At 36.0% G+C, this 22,726-nt stretch overlaps 1 protein-coding gene across 4 annotated transcripts in view; it reads left to right on the top strand.

Annotated features, from left to right (window-relative positions):
- The window catches only part of ZFPM2 (zinc finger protein, FOG family member 2), a 483,171-nt gene that overhangs the window by 213,900 nt on the left and 246,545 nt on the right, over window positions 1-22,726 (top strand). The gene's annotated exons all lie outside the window — the stretch shown is intronic.

A 22,726-nucleotide genomic window follows, 5' to 3' on the forward strand; every position in this document is an offset into this window, starting at 1 on the left:
TGCCACAACACCCAGCTAGTTTTTTGTATTTTAGTAGATACGGGGTTTCACCATGTTGGCCAGGAAGGTCTCGATCTCCTGACCTCATGATCCGCCTACCTTGGCCTCCCACAGTGTATAGTGTCTTTTTTATAGGCTCCATGTTGACAACAAATCTTTGCTAATAGACGTATCACCCCTTGCCAATTTAAACAGTAGAGGTACATTATATTCTTAATAAATAGTTTTGATAATGTTATTGAATTCATATCCCTCAGTAAGGAAGAGTGTCATTTGGTACAATCTGCAGGTACTGATTGTTAAGTCCCAGCCATACCCAGGACAAGTTATTTATTTTCCTTAAGCCTTTGCTTCTTAATATATAAAATGGGTAAGATGACATTTACTTTATATCATCTTTGAGGAAGAAAGAAACTATACCCCTAAGATACCTAATAAGCCCTTGATAAATCATATCCTGGCTTTACCTCTTCTTGCCTTCTTCAGCTCAGTGGAAGGAGAACTATTCCTATTCCAAAGTGGTAGATTTTATTTATCTTGTCTGGTAGATGTTATGTTTAGGACACTGAAATGCTGTTACTATCTTTTTGAAAGTATCTCCTGTCGTTTAGGATAAACACCTTTTTACTTTTCAATAGTTTAATATTATATTTAAATTGTTGTGTTGTCTGTCCCATAAAGGCCAGGAGATACTTGAGACTGTCACTGATACAAAGTTCAAAACTTTATCCGTGACTTTATTCCATATTATTTTTATTTTTTTTTAGTCTTCCAAGATCATTGTTATTTTCTTGAATTGTTTAAAAGGATATCGTAGCCTCATTTTGAATTAAAACAATGAGATGGAGGCTGGGTGTGGTGGCTCATGCCTGTAATCCCCACACTTCAGGTGGCAGCGGTGGGAAGATCACTTGAGCCTAGGAATTTAAGATGAGCCTGGGCAGCATTGGGAAACCCTGTCTCTACAAAACATTAAAAATAAATTAGCCAGGTATGCTAGTGAGTCCCAGCTACTCCGGAGGCTGAGACCAGAGAATCAATCACTTGAGCCTGGGAGGTTGAGGCTTCAGTGAGCTGAGATTGTGCCACTGCACTCCAGCCTAGGCAGTAGAGCAAGACCCAGTCTCACAAACAAAACAAAACAAAACACCAGACAACAACAAAACAAAACAATGAGATGGTTCATATTTCTGCCTCTTGTCCCTTTTGTTTCAGAAGCCCTTTCTAGGAATGTTCTCCTACCCCAAAGAGATAGTTTGGGATTGCTGAGCAGCTCAATAATACTATGAGCTCACCATCAACATGTATTGCCCACAAAATGTCTATATTCTGTACTATGGTGGTAGATGAATGACATTTTGTTGAGACATCATAAATGGTAATACATATGCTTTACATATTTCAATTGACTTTATAAAAAGCTTTAATTTGATCCTGAAAATGGGAAGGTGATGCATGAAATTGCTGAGTATAGACATATCAGGTCCATCTAATCTATGGTAATTTGTTTATAGTAAACATCATAGGGGTGTCTTTCTGAACATTTTCTACTACAGGCATTTTAATACGCTACACATTTGGAGCCACAGTTTCATTGCAGTGCCTACACATCTTGGAAGAAAGTAATGCTTTGCCTGAGACGTATTTTATTGTCTACAGGACAATTTTTATGTAGCGTTGAGACTATGATAGATAGTAAACAACCAATAAAACTGACCTCCAGCAATTTACCTGCACCTTTGTGAGGCTGGAGGAAAGAACCTTGGATTTATTATATACCTCTTTTTATTGCAAAGTTATAATTATATTGGTATAAGAGATAGTCACTGGGCCCTAAACAGAAAGTTGTTCAGTATCAGTACAGTCAGATCATGGAAGACTTCTGTCGTTTCACAAACGTTAACTCCTGTAAGTATACCTGGAAGAAAATTTAAATCTTTAGCCTTTCTTACCTATTCAATTGTTTGTTTTATTATTCATTCATGTTTCCTTCACCTGTCCAAAGAATTTGGGCTTTATGTAACTTTAAAAAGCAGAATATATGCAGAGGTTATTATAGTAATATTTTCAGAAGTGTTATTTATTAAATTCAGCGTTCCTCAGCATTTTCTTTTAAATTTTACTTTGGATTATTATATCCAGATTCTTTGCTTTTTTCTTTCTTACTCTTGCTTTCTCAATCTTTATCTCTCCCCCCGTCTCTGTCCTTCTATGTGTTTTCATACCCCACCTATTTTATTTTAAGGTGAAAACCTATTTTTTAGAATATTCTTATATGATAATTCAGTAATACATTTTAATGAGAGCTTTTAGGAGAGCTGAAAGATATTCAGAGGGATTTTGTTGGAGGATGTTAAGCAAGTAGACTTCATATTTATAGGTATCTCAATGCAGACTCTGCTACTTGAGCAAGGTTTTGTGAACTAATGACTGAATGTCATCAAGCCTTAGCCTTCCCATCTGCTAAGTGAAAATAACCTGCTTCATATGGTTTTTATAACAGTCAAATGAGATAATGCAAGAAAGGCATCTAGCTTAGTAGATGGCTCATAGTAGGCACTACAAAATATTAGCTATGATATGTGATAAATAGGTAACAACATGTTTTATCATCAATAAATGACATGTTAAAATTCTAAAAGCTATTTAAATGAAACATACTTTCTCTTAATAAATGTAAGTTTATTGGATTTAATCCTCTCCATAAAACTTAGTTTGGAGACCCTGTTTTAAAAATGCTCAGTCCACTTAAAAGAAACTATGTAACACGTATTTTCATGTTTAAGTGTTAAAGTGGCGACTCTGCATCAAGGAATTATTTTCAGCAGACTGCATTGTATCTCTTCTGTAGTTCTTTCCTGTGAAACTTCCTAATATCACACAGATGAAATATGAACATATGGCTGAAAGTAAGAAATCGGCAACAAGGTCCCACATTCAGAAGATTGCAGCTGGAAGTATTTTTTCCTTTGCTTCCATTTCATCAAGTTATTTAACTTGAGAAAATGTTTATGAATGTGAATTTATTTTTTAAATTATGCATAATTTTCATCTCAGTGCCACTACATGACTTTGAAACAGTTTTATGTAGCTGGCAGTTTTGGTAGTTTTATTATTGCAGACTGACCTGTAAGATTCTAATTTTTCTTTTCCGTAGGTAAAACATGATCCCACGTCTCAAAATTAGGCAGCTGGTGCTTGTTTGTAAACCAAGGAAGGGAGGGCCTCCTTTATTATTTTTGTTCTACCAAACCTATGCAAAGTTTTAATGTCATCCCTGATGAAATATTTTTTAAGTGCATGCTTTAGGTTAGGCCTTGTCATGCATATTATACTATTTAATTATTACAAGAATCCTGTGTGAGAGGTATTATTTCTCTCATTTTTATAAATGAGGACTCTGAGTTTCAGTTTAAGTAACTATCCTACTATCACACAGTTGTTAAATAGCAAAGCTGGAATTCAGACCCATGTCCATCTGACTTCAAAACATATTCTCTTTCAGTTCCACCATGCTGTGCCTGTACTTTTAAGTGAAATATCATGAATATCCTGGATCAAAGAAGAATCTCTATATTGGAAGAAACACTTGACTTATTGAACAGAGTTTCAGATGAACATACCCATTTAAATGCATTTACATCTTGCTTAAAGGCAGTACTTTCTGAGGGAACTGAAAATAAGCAATTAGATTTAATTCACTTGTAGGTGTACACCTAAGGCCATACCTACACCAGCTAAATAAATGGAGATTTTAGTATCTTTCACCAGGGAGCAGTAATATCTGTGTTGCCATTTTAGGAAATGTATAATCTTACAATATATTTCCATTTATAACAGTATAGCAGATTAAATTCATTTCAGCACTGTATATCTCACATTTTACTATTTTACTGCAGTATTGCAATGACTTTATCTGCCTCAGTATAACATGTGAATCTTATAAAAAGGAACAGATGAGAAAATGGACACCAAATGCCATTTAAATCACCTTCATTTTGAAGAAATTGCTAATTTTTTAAATGTAGAAAATTATTTTTCCAGAAATAAAGCAATATTTGAATATTAATAATGAGTATTACTGAATAAGTCTTTGTATATATGGAAAAATAAGTAAAATAAAAGATACTGTCACAAATTACTTTTTCAGGCTCAGCAGAAATAAAACCAGAATCGAAAGAGGGAATACTTTATTATTTTGCAGTTAATAATTTTTATATGAAAAATAGTTATTTTGCTAGCTTTGTAATTTATTGATTGATAGTACAAATATTGTAGTTAATGTTCTACAAATATGTAATACATATTTAAAAGAGAAATGCAATCTTGTTCATTTTTAGTTCTTTGGTGGAATAGATAATTAGGTGTTCAAGATTATTTCTCACCTTTCAATTGTATGAAACCTGAGGTGATAGATTTTATATGTGCTTCAGTTGTTGATTGTTTTTATCTATAGTGAGATGTGTTAAATTGTTTTGGTTGGCTTTGTTTTGATAATTATAAATTAATAGTTTAAGAGCTCTCAAGTGTCTGAATCCATATTCTTAACTGAAATATTTACAGTTGTCCCTTGAATAATGAAAGTTTGAACTGCATGAGTTCCAGGATTTTTTTCAATAAATACAGTTGGCCCCTCCCTATCAGTGAGTTCCCTATCCACAACCAAATGTGGACTGAAAATACAGCATTCATGGGCTAGCTGACTTTTTGTATCCACAGCTTCTTCAGGGCCTACTGTGGGACTTGAATGTGTGTGGATTTTGGTATCCTGCAAGAGGTCCTGGAACGTATCCGCCATGTACACAAAGGGATAATTATTGACATAATTATAAATTCACATGCAGTTGTAAGAAATAGTCCAAGGAGATTCCTTATATACTTTGCCAAGTTCCCCACAATGGTTACCAATTTGTAAAACTGTGGTATAATATCACAACCAAGATAGTGACATTGATGCCACATACCTATATTATTCTAATTTTTTCAGTTTTGCTTATACTTGTTTGTCTATGAGTGTGTGTGAATGTATGTGCATATTGAATCTGTAATTTTAAAAATAACTTCCTGTTCTCAGGAAGTCAAGGTGGGTCATTAGGTTGTTACTAGTATCCAAAAAGATGTTTACTTGCTGTTTAAAGTGAACATTGAAATGCATAATTAAAGGCAATACAAGATCTTAGTGATATTAATAGACTGTTTAGTTTGATTTGCATTTCCATGATGAGAAGTTTAAATTAAAATCTCCTGGATTAAAGCCCTCTGAATAATTTACCTCTATCTCCTTTTAAGAGAAGCTAAATACAAGGCCAGGCATGGTGGCTCACTCCTGTAATCCCAGCATTTTGGGAGGCCAAGGCGGGTGGATGGCTTGAGTCCAGGAGTTCAAGGCCAGCCTGGGCAACACGGTGAAACTCCATCTCTACAGAAGATACAAAAATTAGCCTAGCTTGGCGGCCCACACCTTGGTTCCAGCTACTCGGGCGGCTGAGGCGGGAGGATCACATGAACCCAGAAGGCAGAGGTGGCTGTGAACCCATCATAACATAGAATCATAAATTTAGTAGCCCAGGGAAATTTAATCATATGGCCTCTTCCTGACTCAACATGGATTACATAAAATCAAATCTCTCTCTCTTTAAAAATCATTTCCTTATTTCTATATTTGTAAGGAATTAAACCAATTGGAAGAGATTAAAAAGGATCTTTAGTTTTCTGATTTTTAAGTGATGTATCTTTTCTTTCATTTATTACTTTCATGTCATCTTATCCTGTATAATTTAAGTCATCCTATATATTTTTGCAAATCCTGTCTTTCCTCCTTCTGTCTCTCCATTCCTTCCTTCTTTCGTGTATTCAAGTAGTATTTATTAAATCCTTCACTTTATTCCAGGCATAATACTACATCTTAGGAACAACTTATTATTAGACATGATGTTTTCCTTCATGAACCACATAACTTGGGTATAGTTGGCCAGACCTTAACATTGACATTAGTCAGGCATGCACACACATATCCATGCACACACATGCTACAGTGCTGTAGATATTCTGATGGACGTTAGTGGGAAGGTAAATGGAAGACATGAACAACTCTAACTGAAGGTGGCTGGTTATCAAAAGGCATTTTGGAGGCCTGCCTCTTGATGTTAGTTTGTTGATACTATACACACTGTTTCCATATTGAGTTATAAAACTAGGAGCCTTTAGTTTTCTCAAATTAGTAAAATGCTAAAGTAAAATAAAATATTACAAAAAAATTTCTTAATAATAGGATCACAAAAGCCTTAGTAGAATGAACAATTTAGAGAATGGTGAGTTCTAGTATGGGTGTTAGAATATTTATAAAATAAATGAAGATTTGTCACCTTCATTTCATACAGTAGAATATATTTACAACTAACAGTATTCTACATGAGGTCAGGTGGGCATTGCTATGATTTGTAATTGGAGTCTTCTTTACCCTCCCCTAATGATGTTGGCTTTTTCTTCCCTTGTAATTGATTGTGTGTTTGTAAATTAATTTCTCTTAAGTGCTTTAGAATTTATTCTATTAAGTAGTCTCATTTCAAATTTTGTTTGTATTATTCTCTTGCTTTTACTTCCTGTTTTAAACTTCAGCTCTGGCCATGCCACCTTGATAATAATTTCATACAACAAAGCTGAAACTGAAAAGGTTTTACTGTAATTTGATGTTCTGAAGAAAAGGAGGTCTAATGGTTCACGTAGCTGTGATTAAATATGAAGGTGGAAGTGTTTGCTTCTTCATGGACACAAGTTGGGTTTGCAGTATTGATTTAATAATCTTCAGCTGAGCAAAATTACTTAAGAAAAGTGATCCCCCAAATGCAAGATGATTACAGGGCCAGAAGCAAAGGTGATGTTCATGACATGTTTGTTCAGCAAATGAAAAAATAAATGGAGTGGTGAGAACTAAATTCTACATGTTTGTACACAGCTTGTTCGTGGAACCATCTTTTTCATATATCATGGGTTGGTAATAAGCAATGGTAAATACATTCATTGTGTAGTAGCCTTGATTTGCTTTTACTTTGTTGGCTTTGAGAAGTCAAAAGGGTGGATTAATAATTTACATTAAAAATGTTATTTTTTCCTGAGGATATGCTTTATTTAGGTTTAACATCCTTGGTTTAGAAGCTGAAATTATTAGAATGACAAAAATCGTGATAATGATGATATCAATAATATCTGAATTTTCACAGGATTATAAGGAATAATCTTTGATTTTGATAGAGATATTTGTAAGTGTGAGGAGCTATAGTAATTAATATTTTTGAAAAAATAGTGGAGGAAATCCCTGTTTATATTTGAAACACTGCCAATTTTCCCATCAAGAAATTAGGATTGTCCCTGACTTTTTAATGTAATTGTCCATTATACATTTAATCATTGTTATTTGGTAGATCAGTGTTTGTTCAGAACTTCTGTTTTTTCCTGGTAGCCATCTCTCATGTAAGTGGGTGACTGTTGCTCTTCCTTAATCTTGATCAACTCTTCTCTCCCACATTGCCACTTATCTAATTGCATTAATTTTATTCAAAGTGTTCTATTGAGTTAAAAAGAAAAAGGAGGTAATATATAAATCTACACTAAATAACTTAGAAAAAATAAGGACTATGTTCTCAAAAAATTAAGATTGTGCTAATTAATAAAGATGCTTTTGCTTCCATTTTGGTGGCTTACCATGGGCATTAGTTTATTTCTTAATTGCTCCTCCTAAGTTTGTTGTGAAAGTGAGACCACATAGATAAAGAACTCAATACAATGTCTGCCATATTATAAGTACTTAGTAAATGCTGTAAGTTTTATCTTCATTATTTTATAATTGAGACGAATCGAGGAAGGAAATGGAAAAAAATCTAATGACAGCCAGTAAGATGAATAAACATTTTCCATTGTTTTAAATATGGTTGTGCAAGTATTTTTTTTTTTTTCACTAATGCATAAGTGCATTCCCTATTTTCTCTTTTCTGGAACTCTATAATATCAGGAAAATGTCAGTGGAGCAGTTAATCCTGGTTATCTAGAAATGGAATGGTTGACCCACTTTTGATGTTGACCTTCACAGCCACATACCTCTGCCTGGCTTAGCTATAAAGTAAGAAGTACCAGTGTGGGGTTACTGTGGGCGGAATGTCTCCATTACCTGTGGGGGTAGAATCAGCTCTGGGAGCTCTGTTTCTGTTTCCTTTTGGATTCAGTAAGATCTTTTATGCCTCCCTTTTTCTTCACCTGGAATGAAAGTGGTTCTAGGTGAAGGCTAATACTAGATTGGCTGATTGCGATTATCAAGCAAATCTACATGTTGAGTGAGACTAGTTTTTATCCATATGTTTTATTTCCTTCTTTATTTATTCCCAATTACAAAACACTAAGATAGGCTGGGTGTGGTGGCTCACGCCTGTAATCCCAGCACTTTGGGAGGCCAAGGCGGGTGGATCACCTGAGGTTGGGAGTTCAAGACCAGCCTGATCAACATAGAGAAACATTGTCTCTACTAAAAATACAAAATTAGCCAGGTGTGGTGGTGCATGCCTGTAATCCCAGCTACTCAGGAGGCAGGAGAATCACTTGAACCTGGGAGGCGGAGGTTGCTGTGAGCCAAGATTGCGCCATTGCACTCCAGCCTGGAAAAGAAGAGCAAAGCTCCGTCTCAAAAACCCAGAAAGCTCTAAGATCAAACTTATAACATGTATTGAGTTCTTACTATGTGCTTGACATTATACTGAGTCCTTTATCTATATGGTCTCTTGTTCATGACAAACTTAGGAGGATCAGTTAGGAAATTAAATTGATTCCATGGCAAGTAGCAACCAGTTGAAGGATCCAGAGTGAATATAAGCTAGTAGTGCTCAAGATGGTTAGCAAAGTTTTTTCTAATATGGTCTGAATTATTGAATCCCAGGAGTATGTAATTCTCACTTTTAATGATTTATGAAATCAATGTTAAGAATCTATAAAATTTACTTTAATAATGTCTCATATTTTCTCCTTATTATCTACATATACAATTCTTTTCCAGAATAAAAAGTATAACAGTTTCCCTTTTTTTTGGGAGGGGGTCAGATTCATCATATCAGAAAATATAAAATTAGGACATTCATGTATTTGGTGGAGGAGAAAATATTATAGATTATTATTATAAATTGAAAGTAAGGTGCTCAAGCCTGTGTTTTTTGCAATGGCAAATCATTATTTTGACTCTAGCTAAGAATTGTGCATAATGATTTCCATATTGCTATGCCTATTCTACTTTCACTCTACTCTTGCTATACATATTCTACTTTATTCTGGATAACTGATATTTAAGATGAATAATATAAATAAAGCAGAGGCTGGGCGTGGTGGCTCACGCCTGTAATCCCAGCACTTTGGGAGGCCGAGGCGGGTGGATCACCTGAGGTCAGGAGTTTGAGACCAATCTGGCCAACATGGTGAAACACTGGCTCTACAAAAAATATGAAAACAGCTGAGTGTGGTGGTGGGCACCTGTAATCCCAGGTACTCAGGAGACTGAGACAGGAGAATTGCTTGAACCCAGGAGGCGGAGGTTGCAGTGAGCCAAGATCACACCATTGCACTCCAGCCTGGGTGGCGAGAGTGAAACTCCATCTCAAAAAAAAAAAAACAAAAAAAAAAAACAAAAAAAAAACAGAGTGGGTTTAAAAAAAGCTATGCTTTAAATTCATGGTTTTACTTAAGTCAGTGAATGTACAGAGGAAATCAGATGTAAGTGATATATTAACATATTTTGGTAAGTCATCTTTACATTTACACCTATCTTCTTTAGAAACAAGACGTTTTGACAGATAATACATAATTTCAAACATAATTTCTTTTTTTTTTTTTTTTTTTTTTTTGAGATGGAGTCTCGCTCTGTCGCCCAGGCTGGAGTGCAGTGGCGCAATCTCGGCTCACTGCAAGCTCCGCCTCCCGGGTTCATGCCATTCTCCTGCCTCAGCCTCTCCGAGTAGCTGGGACTACAGGCGCCCGCCAACACGCCCGGCTAATTTTTTTGTATTTTTGGTAGAGACGGGGTTTCACCGTGGTCTCGATCTCCTGACCTCGTGATCCGCCCGCCTCGGCCTCCCAAAGTGCTGGGATTACAAGCGTGAGCCACCGCGCCCGGCCTCAAACATAATTTCTATCTTCTGATATTATTTATTAAAGTTTTTGGTGTTCATAAGCAACATTTACCCAGTTGCATGATGGAGTTTTACAAATACCCTTTAAATTTAATAACTTTTTGGCTATGTAAGTATTCTGATATATAGTCATGAAACAATAAAAATGATTTTAACAATTTGAAGTTTTGTTTTTTATTTTTGAAGAAAAGCAGTTGACTTCTTGTATCACATAGGTAATTTATATAATTGTGGTCGTTTCTGGGTGTCTGATTCTGCTTTCAGGCATCACACCATTAGTTCCGAATGTGCTCATTCAGAACTTCACCAAGTAGGTCATAGGAATAAGTGATGAAAAGAAACTCTTTGATTGTTAGGCACTGTACACTGAGAGGACATGATAAATATACTTACCTCTCTGACCTTTAGTGCTAGAGGCGATAACTTTCAGGATCCTTATATTTCAGGAGTTCATGTGAAATTATCAAAAAAGAGCAAAGTAAGTTTTTCTAACAAGAAAAATATTTTATGAGTAATCTAATTTAAAAGCAATTTAAAAGTCATTTTCCAAAATTAACATATTTACAATATTGAACAACAGAAACTCTTACCATCAGTTATGATTTCATGGTCTTAAAACTGTTTTTTTACAACAAATTCCAGCCATTTGTTCCATCCAATTTGGCAGTGATTTTCTCTCAAGGCAATGTTCTCTCATTCATTAAACCTCTGCCTTACAAACAATTTTATTTTAACATAACAAATGTGTTAAAATGCTTAACATTCTATTTGTTTGTTTTTTGAAGACATTCTTTCTGATTTCTTAAAGGAAAGAGATGGTGTATATTGCTTTAGCCCTGTGCCAATCCTCCCTCTGAGATGCCATTCCTGATTTCCCCAGGTTGCCTTAGGAGATTTTTTTCCTTACTGGTAAAATTTTATCTTATACCTTCAGCAAACACTTGTTATATTGGGTCATAATTATCTCACCAGTATTAGAGTAAGTCACATAAGGAAAAAGTCCACATAAGATTCATTTTACATCTTCAGTATTCAGCACTGTGACTGGCATTGTAAGTGTTTAACAAATAATTTTGAATCAGTAAATATGTATCTAAGTAAAGTTCAGCTGGATATGATTTTATGAACAAAATAGTCCTGGGAATAATACTGCCTTCAGAAGTCTGATACACGGTGGGCTATTGTAGGTCTATTGATCACACCCCAAATAAGCATATATAAGGATTCTCTATTAGGACCACTATGCTCATGAGTGATAATATCAGCCTTCCTTCCTTCCTTCCTTTCCTCCTTTTCTTCTTCAAAATCTGCCATCTCTATACTCCATATTCATGTTGGAAAGGGAAGGATCCAGGGAAAGTGAGAGAAAGGAGAGGAGAAGACAGAGAAGAAGAATAACATATATATGGAACATATTTATAGTTAACTTACTGGGCATGCTGAATGTGTGACATAGACGTATTTTACAAGTTGGTTAAAGCGAGGGCACGAGATTTTCTAGTTTGCAGTAGCTACGTACAATTTTGCATCAGGTCATTTCTGGAGAAAATGCTATCAATGCAAATGAAAAGATGGGGAGTTGTTTTGGTGTCTTTTACACTTGTTATTCTTGGGAAGAAAAGCTCACAAATCTTCCCGCCCTCCCTCCCTCCCTTCCATCTCCCTTCCTTCCTCCCTCCCTTCCATCTCCCTTCCTTCCTTCCTTCCTTCCTTGCTTCCTTGTTTCCTTCCTTCCTCTTTTTTTTTTTTTTTGAGACAGGGGCTCGCTCTGTTTTCCTGACTGAAGGCACAATCACCGTTCACTGTAGCCTCCAACTCCTGGGCTTAAGCCATCCTCCATTCTCAACTTCCCAAGTAGCAGGGACCACAGGCACAAGCCAAGATGTCTGGCTAATTTTTTGTATTTTTTTTCGTAGAGATACGGTCTCGCTATGTGACCATGCTGGTCTCAAACTCTTGGGCTCACACAATTCTCCTGCCTTGGCCTCCCAAAGCACTGGGATTAGACATGAGCCATTGCACCCAGCCTAAATGTATCATTTCTTATGCTAGTAATGGCATAATATAATGTCATTTAATGCTTATTCTTCAGAGAAAATATTTAGTTATTAAATATACTAAAATGCAACATTGAAAGTCTGATTATCAGGTGGAGAGAGGGGACTTCATTGTCTTAAACCAATGAATCTTACTAGCTTTCTTCTTTCTGAAATTTTTGGGACAGAAATGTAAAATGTTTTGTGAACTCCGACACTCACATCATAAGCTTGCCTCCCTTAGCCCTGTGATGCTTTCACAATGTTTTGTTTGTTTAATCTTTCCTACCACCTTACCTCCTTCAAAACTCACCCTGTGGCCCCGTCCTTCAGGCACTCACATTCTGCTTTCCAAATTGACTGGCAGCTAATCTTATAAATGAATCCACTCTAATGGCTGCTGATATGATACTGGGTTTGAGGTCAATCCTTCCATCTAGTTAAGTTGTTACATTTTTTTGAAAGAAGCAGTGTGATAAAATATGAAAGGGTCAGAAAACCAGAATTGGAGTCCTGGTATCACTACTAATTTTGTAACATAAATCAGTCATTTAACTTTGAGCCCTAGCCCAATCAATATGATGATAAAAATTATACCTACTCTTTTTACTTCCTATAGCCCTACCAGGTAGAAAGCATTGTGGAGATATCTAGAAAGTTGCATGCAGGGAGATAGAAAATACATACAAATCACTCTTATAAGGAAGAAAGTGATGAAATGTATTTGAGTTAAAAATCACATACTTTGGGAATTCAACAGGAGCAATCACCTCTGAACTTCTGACAAGGAGAGGCTGCGTGAATCAGGGAAGTGTTCACCAGAGAGTGGCAGATAGACTTCAAAGGATAGCTAGGATTGAAACAAAACACTAATGATGGGTACTTCAATAAATACACCACACAGCTGAAGCCTTCAGAACGCAACAAGACTGACTATGTACTGCACTCAAAACACAGAGTGTCAAGGAGTCTGCTTTTGGGAAAATACTTCTCATCAGTTATGTGTAACTTAAGAATATATGCAACTGTGAAGATATGCGATTGTTAATCAAAGACTCCAGAATGACCAGGAAATGGGTGCAGCATTCTTTAGCTTTAAAAAGGATACTTTTGGAGGTATTTTCTGAAATGGATAATATTTTCAACAATATAAATTCAAACTGTAGAAATAAGCAACTTTGTGCCAAATTATAGCCTATAAGTGAGATCTCTCTATCAACTAAGGCATTTTCAAACTAAATAAATATATAGTATGTTTATTGAAGATGCCATACTGTAAGAGAATTTAGTGCATGGCACAGTTAACACTTTAATGTTTAGTACTGCATAGGACTTATTCTCCTAAATTTTGGGATCTGCATCACAGTTTCATAACATATTTAGATATTATTTGAAGTGTGCTGGCAGTAGTATTGAACTCAAGGCATGAACTCAAGTATCCTAGGGTCTATATTCATTGGTTATATGTTACATTTTTATTTCTTTATGGTTCTGTTTTCCACTCTATTTTTTAACAAACTCTTTTTAAAGACACATGATACTTGTTATACTTGTTCTCTGAATAAAAATTTAAAAATCTGTAATGGAATTCTACTTCAGACCAGTCTTCTGAACATTTCTATTAGTGAATGAGAGTACCTCACAGTGTACTATTAGCTCCCTGGGTTAGACTGAAAGCCTTCAAAGTAATGCTTTTATTTTTCCCTTGTCATTTATTCATCTGTCAAATCATTCTGCCATCCTTTGGTTTTATAATATTGTGACCTAAAAAATCACCTCTCCACTCCTAACTGGAACCTCCTGAAGATCTTTACTTCCAGGCAAAACTCATTCTAATCACAACTGAAGTCTAACAATATTTACCTGTCAAAGCTTATCAGTATATTTCTTTTCATCTCCAACTATACCATCTCATCATGTTACAATACATGACCATATCTTGGTTTGTTATAGATATCAAGCTAACACAGGATCTAGCACATCTACAAACAAACAAGTCTATGTGATTGTTAAATATCAGCAATGACTTATGATAAGTTCTCTTATAAGTGAATTATCTTCTTCTAAATTAACAACGGCAGCCTATGACGAGCAGGCAGTTTGAACAGACTACATTTGACTAAATAAATAAATGATGTTGATTGACTAAATTTAGAGCTATAAATATCAATGAATTCTATTGATGTTCTTTAAGAATTATTTCTTCCTATCTTGTCATCGGACAGGATCAATGGTTGATTTTTATCTTGTTTCTTCTTTGGAGTTTTTCCTCTTGGAGAAAAACACACCTTCTCTGACCTGTACTCTTCATGGACTGACCTTTCTGTGGCCCTCCAGCTGGTAGACTGACTTTTTAGCTGCTGCACATCCCACTGCTGTTTCCTGTGCCTGCTAGCCAAGTCCTCTTACTTCCAAGATGATTCCCTCCCTAACTGGAGCTCCCAAAACATAACCTCCCTCTGTTTCTTCACATTTGGATCAGGAAGTAGTATCAGGTCAGCTGTGACACGGGATGTTGTCTAGAAGGTCAGGGAAGGTTTCTGGCAGCAAAGAAGCACACTGTGCCAGGTTTCTTGAGCGAAAGAGTGGTGACCTGCTCCCCCCCACTCAACTTCCAGCAGCTGAAAAGTCTCCAACGACCACAGCTCCACCTTCTAATGACTTTTCTGAACATTTGCAAGAGCTAGTCACACTCCAGGTGAATATTTTCAGACACTTGGGAAGAGCTGTTTCTTCCTGTTTCTTTGTTCATATAAAAAGACTTTAGAGCAAAGGGCAGAATATGGCAATTTCTTTCTCCCAACCTTGAACATGGCCTCTGAATATAAAGCTTATTTTGTATGCAACGATGTAAGTGAAAGTTTTCTAGTTATTTCATGGTGGGTTTTTCAGGTTTTTTTTTTTTTTTTAAAGACAGGATCTGGCTCTGGCACCCAGGCTGGAGTGCGGTGACACACCTGTAGTCCTTGATCCCCCCCGGGCTCAAGCAATCCTCCCACCTTAGCCTCCTGAGTAGCTGGGACTGCAGGCTCATGCCACCACACCTGGCTAATTTTTGTATATTTTTGTAAAGACAGGGTTTTGCCATGTTGCCCAGGCTGGTCTTGAACTCCTGAGCTCAAGCAATACACCTTCCTCGGCCTCACAAATTGCTGGGATTACATATGTGAGCCATTGTACCCAGCCCATGGTGTTGCTTTTAAAAACACTTAGAATTTTCTGTTTCATTACCAATAATATTGCTACCTACCCACATATTCCGTCTTCCCTATTTCTCTATAATGAAAATGACAACTGGAAAGTTTCAATGGGCCTTAAGATAGAAAGAATAACCTGTCCCAGAATGAATCCTTAAGACCAGCCAGAATAATAAGGTAAAAGGTTCCTGAGTTTGTAATATATGTCAATATTTAGTAGCATATAAATGTAAATTTGCTTCTTATATGATGCTGTACACATTGATTTCTATGACTTTTTAGAAACTATAGCCAAAGAGAGCATTTTGCATTCTTGAGGAATACAGTAATTTTACTCTAGGTTTTAGACCATTCCAGTGTGTTATGTTAGAGTTTTTAGGTACCGAATTCATCGCATGAAAAGGGAATGTTTCTATTTTGCCACCACCATTATGTTATCTTTTCCAGTGCAATTACAAGCTAATTCAGTGCTCTTTGTGTTGGACTAATAGCTTCTGATTTGCTACTGTCACCCAGTACCTCCTCACGCTCTTTTAATACCATCTGCAGTGCCCCCATCACTTACCTAGGGTGAGCATTTTTCTCTAAGTAGAGACTCATCTTTGGCAAATCATTAATGGAACATCAAAAAGATCCCATCTGTTAGAGTTACATATGGCTAAGATCAGAATTATCAACTACCTCATTTTTTCTTTATTCCGTTTTTCTTTTTTTCGTTTCTTATCCACACAATAAATGTAGTTGTCAGCAGGATAAGTTCATGTGCCGGATAAGGTCACAATTTCATTTAGTGACAACTTCCAACAGTAGGAACTTACAAGGTTCGATTTATTAAAGAGTCAGAAGGGATAAGATCACTGCATGGCCAGCCTGATTTATCAGGGTTTGACTAGAGTACTTGAATAGGGAACATTGTATTTCAAGTTTATGTTCAAAACTGTAGTTTAGTATGTGTTGTGGACTGTATGACTCAAACATTGAGAAGGAAAATTAGAAAAAGTGTCTCTATAAGGCAATTTGTAGTCACCAACCAAGAACTATCATTTCCTGAGCCAAACCATGCTTAGAGATGGATCAATATAGCATAATATAAATGGTGCTATTTGTCTCAAAATGCAGATGAAACATGGTTATTAACGCCTGAGGAAACACACATAATGGCAAGACTGCAGTTTGGCTGTGAAGATAATCAGCAGTGAAATGATCTAACCCTCTTAGGTATCTGGCAGGCAGCTGTCAAATGATTAAACCATAAAATAGCAAGAGCTCTGCCATACTTACCACCTTGGCTGACTTTGAAAATGTTTTGAGGTTTTTAGAATCTTTGAGTGCTTTTTGAACTCAGCATGACTTCGGGGCTGTCCATGTTTGATACCATGATGTATAATGTCTAACAACCATGAAGAAAATATAAATATGGGTTCTGACGCTATAGCCTTCTTCTATACTATGGCCTGATAAATATTATGAGCTAATTCATGTGGTCTGCTTTAAAATTTGGTTATATATTTAAAACCAAGTTCAAACCAATCCGAACTGTATTTTCAGCAAATGCAATATGATCTTCTGTCATCTCATTTACTTGCAACTATGTCCTATGAAATCTGAGCCTTGAGTTAAGGATCATTCTGTAATTACCTTATATGTTTATATCATCAACTTAATGCTGAATTCAGGTGAAGCATGATTGCTGGTAACTATTCTAAAAGACTCACATCTGTCTGTTCCCCTTTGGTGTGCTACTATGTTCATATCCTTTGCTTTCTAAAGAGACATCAAAAAGACCATATTAAAAAAATACAATGTCTTGATAGCACTTTCAAAGAAAAAATATTTGAGGGTGTCTCTTGTGATTTTAAGTATTTCTCTCCACCAGTGAATTTCTTTTATTTAGGCCAAAAAGTGGGTTGATATTTTAAAAAGCTGTGGGATGTTTGGTAGTGATTTCTGATTTAGGGCCTTTTTTTTTTAAGTTAAGCTATCATAAGTCTTTGAGTAATCACAGACTTTTAAAAGTATGCATTATCAAGAAGATAAGAGAAACAGCCCTGAGCACTAACAATATTATCTTTTACCAAAATTGATTAGTCCGTCCTATATGTCTCAAATATTTTCTGTGAACTTACCCAGCATGTTAAAAAATCAGGCTTCTTTTTGAAGAATAGCTGCAAAAATATGAACTGGGCAGAGAAGAACATTTTTTATTTTTTTATCCCGCTCCATATTCTATAGATGAGGTAATGTATGTGAACGTATTACATAGAAGGTTGAACAAGTGAAATGGATGCTTGTTGTAATACAAAGAACAGACACATATTAAGACAACTCTCTTTTGTCTCCAAAAATCAACTTCAACTGTACTAAAATTGAGATACATTATATCATCAAAATTTTCATCCCATCAATTGTGTTCCATTTGTATTTTTCAAATATAGTGCATCACAAACTCTATTAAATAATTACCAGGGAATAAACAGAATTATTAAAGAAATTTATAGATTAAAATGTTTCTGTTTCTGTTGAGGTGAACTACATTATCAAGGAGAAACCGACTAGGGAATAATTTAATGCAAAACTGTATGATATTGGACTATAAATGCAATGGGAGTATTAGGGAAGAAAAATTTGGTTTTCTCTAGAATTCAGAGAAGCTGCATGAAGGAGAATAGCTTTGGGCTTGACCTTGCAACACTAAAAGGGTCAATTAAGGCAGTCAGAAATAGGGTGTGTCTGCCAGATAGCAGGAACCATTCTCAGAAAGTTATGGGGGAGCTAAACTGGAGATGAGGAGGAATGGAAGGGGAAGAAGGCTTTTTTGACTGGAGGGAAGAACACATTTGGGAGAGCAGTAGAACGCAAGAGTTAGGCAAATACTATAGAGCAGTATCAGTGGTATTAAAATTCAGACAGATATGTACAATTTGGGATGGCCAAGAAGTAGCTAGTGAAGGAGCTTGCATAAATGGGTAACATGATGGAAGTGGAGTTTTAATCAGTTTATCCTGGCAGAGATTTGGAACCTGAATTGGAGCTGTAGAATGAATTGAGGCTGGTGGGTTGTCTACATCTGAGTTGATGAAAACCTTAAAAATGCTGATAAGAAGGGTGAATCCAACAGCCAATGGAAAAGAAAATAAGTCAGGATATGAGGAGTGATTTGGATAAAGGTGACAAAGAAGGAATGTGACCAGAAGCAGACATCAATGAATGGTTGGATGTGATGATGGAAGTATATGGACATGCTCTTAGAATTCTTCAATTTCTTTTTGGTGAAGTAGTAAATATTTATCAGGTACTTCGCATATTGTTAATCTTCACAGCAACCTTTTTAGAAAGCTATTGCAGTTCCTACTTTGCATTCAGAAACTGAAGTTCACAGGGTTAGGTAACTTGCTAAGGATCACATGGCTCATTACAGTTACACTTCTCTCATTCAATTGTGAACCCATTCCAGCGTGTATCCTGGTCTACCACTTTATAAAACTCGTTTCACTCCAAATACCTGTGATCGCCATCTCATCCAAAGGAATCTTTCCAGTTCTTCCCTTCCCCCTTCCCCCTTCCCCCTTTCCTTTCCTCTCCTCTCCTCTCCTCTCCTCTCCTCTCCTCTCCTCTTTCCTTTCCTTTCTCCTTTCCTTTCTCCTCTCCTCTCCTTTCCTTTCCTCTTTCCTTACTTCGACAGTCTTGCTCTGTCACCCAGGCTGGAGTGCAGTGGTGCGATCTTGGCTCGCTGCAACCTCTGTCTCCCATATTCAAGCAGTTACCCTGCCTCAGCCTCCAGAGTAGCTGGGATTACAGACATGCATCACCACACCCAGCTAATATTTGCAGTTTTAACACAGACGGGGTTTCACCATGTTGACCAGGCTGGTCTCAAACTCCTGACTCTCTGGTGATCCAATCACCTCGGCCTCCCAAAGTGCTAGTATTACAGGCCTGAGCCACCATGTCTGGCCTCTAGTTCTTTTCTTACTGTCATAAATTTTCAGATTCCTTGATTGATTCCCCTCTCCTTCAAATTCTCAATCAACCCCTTGGTGTCTATGGTACTATATCCAATTTCTTTTCTATGTCTCTTGCCAATTCTCCTAAAGTTTCTATGCCTATTCCTGCATCACTATGCTTTTGAAGGTCTTTGGAATTCTGTCCTAGGTCTTATTCTTTATCGTGATATACTCTTTAATCCTATGGCTTGTATTACCATATACAAGGTGGTTTTAATTACTGAATAAATGCCAAGACCTTGCGTCTAGTTAAGACCTTGCTTCTGGGCCCCAGGCCTATACTTGCCTACCTAAAATCACCTATTGCCTTCTTTATAGCTACTTCAATATCAACATTACCAAACTATAACTCCTTATTTTACTCTTATTTCTAGCTTTTCTTTCTGTGTTCTTCTGTCTCAACAGGAACATGGCCATTGGCTCATGTGCCTAAGTGAGATACCTGTGTAACATTCTAGGATTCTCTCTGCCCTAAGTCCTAAAGTCTAAACAATCACTAAGTTCTATGACTTTTACTTCCCAAGCCATATGGATTTTATTTCATGGATTCATTCAGGTTCAGGCTTGTTTTCTTTGTTGCTTTAGTCTTTGGCCTAACACACTGTCTGGTACTTAGCAGATACCCAATAAATATTTATAAAATAATGAATGAGGCATAAAGGAATAAATAAATCAAATAAGAATTGGAGCTTTTCCATCTTATTTCAGAATATCTAATCTTTTCATGTCAAACATCCATCCTTTGATAAAGTGGTTTGAGGACCTAAGTCTCTGACCCACCAGCCCAGTGCACTTCTACTTCTCATAATATGTTGTATCTAGGGAAGGAAAATCATGCTATCATGGATGGTCAGTGTTGAAAAACACCTTAGCAAGTTGTGAGTGCAAAGCACTCTTTTAACAATGACAAACCAAAGACTCAGGAAAGATATAACTTATTTGAGGCCGTTCAGCTGGTTATTGAACAGAATTGGTGTAAAAATTAATCTTACTATTAGTGCAGTAATCTTTCCTCTATTTCATGACACCTATTAGTTTTTGGAAAAAAAGTAAAATATCATACTCTTAAGCAATATGTAAGTTAAATATAACTTCCCTTTATACAATGTTTTATTTCTTTTGCTATCATTAACCTATGTAACCTTGGTAGAATATACATGCTAATTATTTGCACTATGCTTGCAGTTTTTAGAAATGCTATTGTGAATAAATGAATATTTTTATTTAACTATTTCAGCATAAGAAAGGATTTTCCTAAACCCGGAAATAACTTGTTGGCAAGCAAGAATGGAGATTGGGGTATTCTTGCTTGTCTAGTAAAGTTGAAAAGATTGACTTGATATTTTGAACAGTTACTGGACTTTCTGTTGTGGCCATCTTTAAGAGCTTGTAAAAGTATTTTTGGTCTGCTTAAAATTTTAATGGATAATCAAAGACACTTCAGAAACTTTGGAGACATTTGAATATCACTTTACGATCTGCCCCAAGTTTGTAGTTCTTAATCCATTAAAAGACAGAGCTGCTTGTAAATCCACAGGTGTAGATAAGAAGTCACTGTTTGACTGAGTCTGAACCCTTTTCAAATGAAATATGTCAGTGGCAGAAAGAGAGGATGAATTACTTTTTTAAAGGGTTTTCGAAGATTCTCATGATTCCTCTGGTATCACTTAAATGTGACATGACTGGTTTTTTAGTGTGTAAAAAGAAGCAAATTATTTGGGTATGTTTTTATGTAGAAAAGAAGATTTTTAAACTTGTATTTAGCTGAGAGATTGAAATGTATTTTATCTTAAATGGTAAATTGTAAGTAAACTGTTTTAAATGTAAGTAAGTATGGTGGAAGGAAATACTGAGAACTCCTGGCCAATAGAAATTAAACTGTTTATTTTCAAATGAGAAAATTATCCTAAATATTTCAACAAAGAATGTGAATATGCCTGTATTGAGTCGTGTTGTCCCACTGGTTCCTCTCTGACATCAGAGTAGATTGTTATCTTTGTGCTCTGTCTCTGAGGGTGTTTCTATAAAATGTCTCTGATTCCAATGTATTAATCAAAAAGATTGCACAAAGATGAAAAACATTTTCAGAGGAAAATCTCATAAATGGATTTGTTATTCTGAATACAGAAAACAAAGTATTGTCTTTCCGTAGTTTCTGGACACTGAATCAGCATCAGAATCTAGTACTTAGGCATTAATATGTTATTTACTATATGTATTCTATTTATATCTGTCAGACGTTCGGACTTATTGAATCTTTCTGGGCTCATTTTCCTCACTGCTGATCATCATTAGCTATTGATATACCAGAATTTAAAAAGTTGGAGAATGTGTATTTGTCTTAATTTAATGTGTTCTTCCATTTTCAATGTATTTTTCAAGTGGTAAAGAAAGAGTATGAGAAGAAGGGTGAATGAAAGTGTTGTCCTTGAATTAAATTTTTGATTGGGGACATGAAATTGTTATGAACATTGCATCTTTATTGCTAAGATATAGATAAATTTAAATTTTACCATGGACACAATTTAACCATTACCGAAATATTTTAGCTGATTGTAGTTTATATACTTTAGCTTTGGTTTTCAGGATAAGCAATAATGAAAACATGAAAAATAATGTCTGGTATTTAAACTATTAAAAGGAGGTGACACTAAATAGAGAAATAAAGAAGAGATAGACTTGAACTCAGGTTGACAGTGTTTCTTTTTAAAAAAACTCAAGATTGAATATATGTATTTAAAGATAGCTACTAACTTGAAAAGAAGCTAAAGCCAGATTAAGGCAGCAATTTCATATGTTACCTGTCATGACATATAGCATTTAGAAAATGTTATTACTAGGCCGGGCGCGGTGGCTCACGCCTGTAATTCCAGCACTTTGGGAAGCCGAGGAGGGTGGATCACCTGAGGTCAGGAGTTTGAGACCAACTTGACCAACATGAAGAAACCCTGCTCTACTAAAAATACAAAATTAGCCAGACCTGGTGGTGCTTGCCTGTAATCTCAGCTATCTGGGAGGCTGGGCTGGGGCAGGAGAATCTCTTGAACACGAGAGGCAGCCTGGGCAACAAGAGCGAAACTCTGTCTCAAAAAAAAAAAAAAAGAAAATATAAGTACTGAATATAGTCTATTCTATTTTCCTCAGCTTTCTATTCTATATGGAGTTTCCTTGACATTAAAATTAATTCAAAAGTAATTGTGGTTTTTGCCATAGTTTTGCACCAACCTAATATTTCTTTCTGTTTCATTCCTTCCCATTCTCATGTCTGCTGTTGATCAGGCTGAAAATAAATAACATTAAAAAACAACGAAGTTAGGTTACTGAGA

This window comes from Hylobates moloch, unplaced genomic scaffold (genome assembly GCF_009828535.3).
Source record: "Hylobates moloch isolate HMO894 unplaced genomic scaffold, HMol_V3 SCAFFOLD_9, whole genome shotgun sequence".
In the NCBI taxonomy this organism is placed as follows: Eukaryota; Metazoa; Chordata; class Mammalia; order Primates; family Hylobatidae; genus Hylobates; species Hylobates moloch.